General features: G+C 41.5%; 1 pseudogene; it reads left to right on the top strand.

Moving 5' to 3' along the window:
• Positions 1–1993: 1993 nt before the first annotated feature.
• Positions 1994–3004, top strand: LOC124516183 (glyceraldehyde-3-phosphate dehydrogenase-like; annotated as a pseudogene).
• The last annotated feature ends 3422 nt before the right edge of the window (positions 3005–6426 follow it).

The following is a 6426-nucleotide window of genomic DNA, read 5'->3' as shown; positions in this document are numbered from 1 at the left end:
ATGTTTGTTTATTTTTTGAGAGGAGAGAGAGAGAGAGAGTGAGAGAGAGCAGGGGAGGGGCAGAGAAAGAGGGAGGGAGACACAGAATCCGAAGCAGGCTCCCAGCTCTGAGCTATCAGTTCAGAGCCAGACGCGGGGCTCGAACTCACGAACCCTGAGATCATGACCTGAGCCCAAGTCAGATGCTTAACCGACTGAGCCACCCAGGCACCCCATATAAGATAGTTTTATCTCACCAGCTAACTTGAGAATACAGAATCCTATCTTACTCATCTTTGTATTGTTCTGTGGCTTAACACATATGTAGGCCATAACTAAGGAATATTTGTTGGATTGATTTTCCTAATTATAATTTTCTACATGCTTTATCTTCACTTCTGATTCATAACCCATTTGGCAGTGGTTTCTAAGGCCTTTTTTCTTTCTTTTTTTTTTTTTCCCTCCCCCTGAGGCTTTTAGTCTCAAGTTTCTCTGCAGATTTTGTTTTCCTGGTATGTATAAGTCTACAAAAATGTATAGTATTTAAATACATTAAGGGAGCATGTCATTACCTGGTCTACCCCATGTACACGTAATCCATTTTATAAAAGTAAAATCTGGGGCGCCTGTGTGGCTCAGTCGGTTGAGCGTCCGACTTCGGCTCAGGTCATGATCTCACGGTCCATGAGTTTGAGCCCTGTGTCAGGCTCTGTGCTGACAGCTCAGAGCCTGGAGCCTGTTTCAGATTCTGTGTCTCCTTCTCTTTCTGACCCTCCCCCATTTGTGCTCTGTCTCACTCTGTCTCAAAAATAAACGTTAAAAAAAATTTAAAAAAAAATTATAAAAGCAAAATCATCCTGCAACACTCTAACGCTGTAAACTGGGGTTTTGTATGGTAGGTTTCTTTGAAATGGGCCACCCTGGCAGTTGCAAGTTTACTTTGCCACAGATGATCCCCGACTTACAATTTTTCAACTTTATGACGGTACAAAAGTGATACACATTCAGTAGAAACCTTACTTCAGATTTTTAATTTTGATCTTTCCCTAGGCTGGTGAAGTGTGGTACGATACTCCACATCATCTGCAGCAGGGCATCAGCCACACAGTCACGAGGGTAAACCACCAGGGCACTTATAACTGCACCCACACAACCATTCCATTTCTCGCTTTCAGTACAGTATTCATCGGCTATTCAACACTTTATTACATTAGACATTAGATGAGGTCACATTCAACACTTTATTATACAATAGGCTTTGTGTGTGTTAGAGGATGTTACCCAGTTGTAGGCTGATATAAGTGTTCTGAGTGTGTTTAAGGTAGACAAGGCTAAGCTATGGTGTTTAGTAGGTTTGGTGTATCAAATGCATTTTCAACTATAATAGTTTCAATTTATGATGGGTTTGTGTGGTTGTAACCCCATCATAAGCCGAAGAAGATCTATAGAGAGATTAAAAACAAAGAAATCTGCTATAGTACTAAATCTTATGTAGAATGCTGCTTCCTTTCCATCACAGATGAAGAAACATAGCCTGAATGATATGGAAAAGGGAAATGAAAGCAGAATAAGGAAGCTTAGTGCCTTCTCCAGGTTTTAAAGTCACCCTCTCTTAGCCTTATGTGCCCTCAACGTTAGCTGTTTCACGTTTCTCTGAGGAACTTCTTGTTTAGTCTTAAAGAAAAAGGCTCTGAATTTTAGGATGATACTGATGTTAGTTTTATTCTCTGTTAATTTACCCAAGTGATTAACTTTGTGCTCGGGGTTTAGTAACAAATAACATTATTTCCATAGTTGAAATAGCTCACTTATGACTGACCCTTCTGCCCAAGAAATACACAAAAATGAGATGAAGAATACCCTGAATAGAATACAGGAGACTAGAAAATTAATTACCTTTGTGCTAAAATTATCCAGTTTACACTTTGAGGAAAGAAAACAGGACTCTCTACTCCTCCCCATTCTACAGACAGCTACATCTTCTGGCGCAGTGCCAGCGTGTCCCGAAGACACGATGGTAAAGGTCGGAGTAAATGGATTTGGCTATATGGGCACCTGGTCAACAGGGCTGCTTTCAACATCAGTGACCTCTCCATTGACCTCAACTCCATGGTCTACATGCTCCAGTATGATTCCACCCACAGCTAATGCAGTTCTATTATTTCTATCAAGCTCACCCATGACTGATTCAGTGGCACATTCAAGGCTGAGAACAGGAAACTTGTCGTCAATGGAAAACCCATCATCTCCATCTTCCAGGACCGAGATCCTGACAACATCAAATGGAGTGATGCTGGTGCTGAGTATGTTGTGGAGTCCACTGGGGTCTTCATCACCATGGAGAAGGCTTGGGCTCACTTGAAGGGTGAGGCCAAGAGGGTCATCATCTCTGTACCTTAGCTGATGCCCCCGTGTTTGTGATAGGCATGAACCATGAGAAGTATGACAACTCTCTCAAGATTGTCAGTAATGCCTCTTGCACCACCAGCTGCTTGGCCCCACTGGCCAAGGTGTTCCATGACAATTTTGGCATCATGGAGGGGCTCATGGCCACAGTCCATGCCATTCTGCCACCCAGAAGACCATGGGTAGCCTCTCTGGGAAGCTGTGGTGTGATGGCCGAAGGGCTGCCCAGAACATATCCTTCTACTGGTGCCACCAGGCTGTGGGCAAGGTCAGCCCCGAGCTGAATGAGCTAACTGGCGTAGCCTTCCATGTCCTCACCCCCAATGTCATGGATCTAACTTGCCACCTGGAGAAAGATGCCATATACGATGACATCAAGAAGGTGGTGAAGCAGGTATCAGAGGGCCCCCTCAAGGGCATCCTGGGCTACACTGAGGACCAGGTTGTCTCCTGTGACTTTAACAGAGACATTCACTCTTCCACCTTTGATGCTGGGGCTGGCGTCGTTCTCAGTGACCACTTTGACCACTTTGTCAACCTCATTTCCTGGTATGACAATGAATTTGGCTACAGCACCTGGGTGGTGGACCTTATGGTATATATGGCCTCCAAGGAGTAACAGCCCCTGGCTGCCAGCCTCAGCAAGAGCAAGATGAAGAGAGAGGCCCTTAGCTGTTGGGGAATTCTTGCCCCAAATCATCCCCCAACACACTGAGAATCTCCCAATCGCCACACCATTTCCATCCCAGATCCCCTGAAGAAGGAGAGGGGTTTGGGGAGTCATGCCTTGTCATGGACCATCAATAAAGTATACTGTACCCAGACCCCCTCAAAAGAGAATATGGGGAATAATTGGGGAAAATAGGAATGTTCTAAATTAAAAATACACATTATTTCTAATACTTTCTGTATAGATTATCTGGTGCATTTTTCACTAGAAATACTTGATCCCAGTGGACATGCCCCTTTATCCTGGGTGTTTCTTTCTATTACTTGGCAATGTTTGTTCTAAGGAGGAAGTTTAGTTTTACCAAGAGATAAATTAAGACATAACTAAGGAGTACTTGGGGTACCAAAGATAAGACCCTTCTCCCAAGTATATAATGACTGTGATACACTTGGTGTGTTAACAATCAATTGCAAGTTAAGTCACAATAAATTCGTTAGTAGTAATAAAGTACTGAAATTTGCAAGTGATATATCTAAGAATTAATTGGAGCAGATTCAGGTTATCTCTATAATAACATCACTTTGATATGTGTGCATTTCAATATGCCTTCTGGGAGAGGAAGGGGGGAAATTTTATAGATAGCTATCAGAGACTGGCATTATGCTGTGAATGTATCATGGAAATATGTCATAAATGTGAACATCTGTCTTCTCTGCAATAGTGAAGAAAAGTTGAAAACACCTGACCCAAAGAATGTCTGACAATGTAAATTATTTTTGTCACTTAGTTTCCATTTCCCCTTCTAATGGCAATAGAAGGGGATCTTAAAATGGGGACCATCCCCCAAAACACACACACTCCTGGGCTTGAGATAGAATCAACTTCACCCCTAGTTCCAGGAATAGGTGTAGGCTCCAACATTAGCCTCTCAAATCTTTGCATCCCTTTGGCTATAGTGACTAGGAAAAAATTTTTTTCTTTTCTTTGGCTGTGATAACTAGCAGAAAGAATTGAACCTTTTATGGGAACTATATTTCCAAAGAAACCCCAAACCTAACAGTCTGTTTCTTTTCTAGGCTCACAGCTAAAGTTGAGTAGTCTCCAAAAAGGGCATTTTCCCTATGCCCACCTCTGGCATAGCCATGGAGAATAAGGACCAGAAAGATCATCTAGTAGGAAGAGCCAGAGGTCATGGTGGACAATAAGGAAGATCTTTACAGAGAACAGACCTAGAGGTTCCCAGTTGGCTGGCCAAGAAACTCACTTTACCAACAAGGAGACTCTTCTATATTCCTGCCGATCAGGATATAATAGATGCTGTAGAAAAATGACAGCTGTGTGCTATTTTCCATACATTCACCCCTTTCCAGAGGTAGGCTTTTCATATAGTTACCCTGTTTCTTCTTTATCTTAAAGCTATATTAGATATCAGATATGTTTTAGGTTGCCAGGCCTCAAGGGGCCATTTCCAAATTGACGAAGAAGACTATGTGTATACATCAGCCAAAAATCCTGGTCTTAGAGCTGAACACAATAACCAGGTAAAGCCCTGGGTTTTTTCACCAGGGAGGGGGTATTGGTAAGTAGTTTTTTTTTTTTTTTCCAACGTTTATTTATTTTTGGGACAGAGAGAGACAGAGCATGAACGGGGGAGGGGCAGAGAGAGAGGGAGACACAGAATCGGAAACAGGCTCCAGGCTCTGAGCCATCAGCCCAGAGCCCGACGCGGGGCTCGAACTCACGGACCGCGAGATCGTGACCTGGCTGAAGTCGGACGCTTAACCGACTGCGCCACCCAGGCGCCCCTGGTAAGTAGTCTTTTATGTAGGCATGAACAGTTCTTTTTAATTTATTTTTATTATTTATTTTTATTTATTTTTTTTAATATTTATTCAGTTTTGAGAGACAGAGTGTGAGCAGGGGAGGAACAGAGAGAGGGAGACACAGAATCTGAAGCAGGCTCCAGGCTCTGAGCTGTCAGCACAGAGCCCAATGCAGGGCTTGAACTCACGGACCGTGAGATCATGACCTGAGCCGAAGTCAGATGCTTAACTGCCCCAATAGTAACATCATTTTTAAACATTTAAAATTGGAAGGTACTAAACTGCCTGTCAAAAGTAAAGTGGATACAAAAATAGCAGTATATTTTCCCAGAGACTCTAGTGCTACTACAAGAATGAACTATGCCTTCAGAAAATAAACGAATCTCGCAAACACAATTTTGATGAAAAGAATCCAAGCAACAAAGAATTCCTACTGTATGATTCCCTTTATGTAAATTTTTTTAATGTTTATTTTTGAGAGAGAGAGAGAGAGCCAGGCAGGGGCAGAGAGAGAGAATTTCAAGCAAGTTTCACACTGTCAGTGCAGAGCCCAATGTGGGGCTTGAACTCATTAACCGTAAGATCAGACCTGGGCTGAAACCAAGAGTCAGATGCTCAAGCAGCTGAGGCACCCACACACCACAGATCACATGGTAATTCTATGTTTAATTTTTTGAGGAACTATCAAACTGTTTACACAGCAGTTTCACCATTTTACATTCCCAGCAGCAATATTTCAAGAGTTACAACTTCTCTACACCCTTGCCACACTTAATATTTTCTGCTTTTTTGTAATAGCCATCCTGATGGGTGTGAAGTGACATCTCATTATGGTTTTGATCTGCACTTCCTTAACCAGTAAAGAGCATATTTTCATATATTTAACAATCATCTGAATATTTTCTTTGGAGAAATGTCTGTTTAGTCCTTTGCCCAGTTTTACACTGGGTTGTTTTGTTGTTGAGTTGCAGGTGTTCTTTGTATATTCTGGATAGCAATTGCTTATTAGATATATGATTTGCAAATATTTTCTCCCATTCTCTAGGTTGTCTTTCACTCATTTGAGTGACACTTTGATGCAGTTCTTAGTGTTGATGAAATCCATTTATCTGTTTTTTTTCTTTTGTTGCTTGTACTTGTAGTGTCATGTCTAAGAAAAGCCAAGAATATTTATCCCTACATATTTTCTAAGAGTTTTATGGTTTTAGCTCTTACATTTGGATTTTTAAACCATTTTGAATTAATTTTGTATATGGTGTGAAGTAGCATTTCAGCTTTATTCTTTTATATGAGGTTATTCACTTGCCCTGGCACATTTGTTGAAAAGACTATTCTTTCACCATTGATTTATCTTGGTACCCCTGTTGAAATTCAGTTGAACATACATGAGCTTATTTCTGTTTTTAATCCTATTCCATTGATCTATATCATCATGCCAGTAATACACTGTCTTCATTCCTGTTGGTTTGTAGTAAGTTTTGAAACTGGCAAGTGTGAGTCCTCCAACTTTGTTTTTTCAAAACTGTCTTACCTATTCTTGGTCCCTTG

Source organism: Lynx rufus, unplaced genomic scaffold (genome assembly GCF_022079265.1).
Source record: "Lynx rufus isolate CCGP_SWC_20201006 ecotype Redwood Valley unplaced genomic scaffold, mLynRuf1.p SCAF_2, whole genome shotgun sequence".
In the NCBI taxonomy this organism is placed as follows: Eukaryota; Metazoa; Chordata; class Mammalia; order Carnivora; family Felidae; genus Lynx; species Lynx rufus.
This window is presented reverse-complemented; position numbering and strand designations above follow the sequence as displayed.